The sequence below is a fragment of the Haemaphysalis longicornis genome, unplaced genomic scaffold (genome assembly GCF_048455015.1).
Source record: "Haemaphysalis longicornis isolate Haplotype H1 unplaced genomic scaffold, Haemaphysalis longicornis Haplotype H1 scaffold_57, whole genome shotgun sequence".
In the NCBI taxonomy this organism is placed as follows: Eukaryota; Metazoa; Arthropoda; class Arachnida; order Ixodida; family Ixodidae; genus Haemaphysalis; species Haemaphysalis longicornis.
In genome coordinates, this window is record NW_027526400.1 from 265,027 (window position 1) to 267,004 (window position 1,978).

Genomic DNA, 1,978 nt, shown 5'->3' on the forward strand with positions numbered 1-1,978 from the left:
GAGAGCAATGCTCCCGAAAGGACTGTAGTGACGTAATGTGCAGGCCACGCGAATGCACGCAAGACCTTTCCAAAGTAGTGAAACTGCCATCATGCTTCATTCTTGTCAACCCTGGCGATCTGAAAAGAAATAAATGTCGCAATTTACAGCCGTGTGCTGGTTAGTCTGAGCGGGAAGGCGACGATGTCAGTTTTTAAGTGCAGATCAGAACTCAGTACATCAGAACTCAGTTTCATAGGTTTCCAAATTTGGTTTATGGAAATTTTATTAAATAAAACAAAAAAAACTTCGATTCAAGGCGATTCAGCGGATAATTTACATCGCAGCCACAAGTGGATGCAATTGTATTTGCAATTCGACATCAGACTTGTGTTTGCCCCATTGTTTACGTTGTTTTTTGTTAAAGGGACTACGCAGGCAAAATACAAGTTTGTTTTATTAGAAAGATTTGGTGTTTTATAATGCCCCCACTGCTCGTACGGCAAGAAACAATGCTTCTTTCAGCAAGAAATAAACAATTTAAGCCAATATCGTTTCTCCCGCTGAAACGAGTTTCATGACGTCTGCAATGACGTATCTAGGACAAATACTGAAGTGAACGCAAACAGTTGGACTACGGCTGCAGCAAACTGTGGAACGCGTTGTTTGCTGCCAGTCCTCCTAGATGGTGCCACCATCCCGCTCGGGACCACTGAACACCCTCGTTTTGTTTTTGACTGGATTTGGCTCTGAGTGATGTTGATAGTTTATACTACTCTTTTCGTAAAGCATTGGGTATGCTCGACAGTCACAGAGGATGATGTCGCTTATGCCAGTTGGCCAGTGTAAGCACAACACACTGGACGGCATCGCAGCTATAACTGGCACAGTGCGCACAGTATGCACTGGTGCTTCTATGTCTAAGAAAAGTGCAGTATTGGGCGAGTTGGTTATCCATCATTACTAAACAGCGCAACAAAAACACGGACTATAGCTGAGGTACACAGGACGAGCGCTGTGTACCTCAGCTATGTCTACTCAGCTTCTATGTCTACTGTGCACTCGTAACTTCCATTGTTTACCCCACCATTCTTACTGCTATGAAAAAATATGCATTACATTTAAGCGCAAATAGCTCTTCTGCAAGCTTATAACCCATTTAATTTGCAGCGGGCTTTGCCGGCCACAGCCAATCACACAGCTGCACATAATAAATCATAGGTTCAAGAGCGGGAATTGAGCTAGGGGGTTACATGGCCATTCTATTTTTCTATAGCTCACCTGAGTGAAGTTTGCTTTAAAAGTGCTGTCGGTGGTATTCTAACGAGGCAATCTTTCGAATGACCCAAACTTGCATTTTGTCTGCATGGGGGTGCTGCTTTGCGCCTGTTGGTATGACATGACGGAACCTTGAAGCGCTAAGACACAGGGACAAGCGAGTGGGACACACAAGGCGCTCGTGTGTCCCACTCGCTAGTCCCTGTGTCCTAGAGCTTCAAGATTCCGTTTTGTCTGCATGGCCCCTTAAATCCCTCTGCAACCACACTTTCAATACACCTTATTACCGCGTCTTGATCTGCTTTCCACCGAGTTCCAAATAACGGCACGTACAATGAATGTGCTAAATCTTTGCACTGCGAGGACTGCCTTGTATTTCGCTGCCACATGAGCGCTGCAATATAATGGGGCATGGATGTATCGGGAGCGCAGGTCACGCTTTGTCTCAGTGGAGCTTTTAAGCATCAGCTGTACTCAGGTTGCCCAGTTCTAACCAAACCTAAACCTGACCTTGTGGTTTGTTCAAGGCAAACACAGAGCCATAGCAACACCATTGCTCAATTGAAGTGCTTCAATGTTTTACCAGGTTAAACAGTGGTAGCCCATTTCCCAGTTCCTGCTGAACTGCATCTGTCTCAAACAGTCGAACGTAGCGAATGTTTGCTTCTGCCTGCTGCAAGCGAGTCGTGAGGATATAACTGTGTAGGAGTTGGAAAGCAAG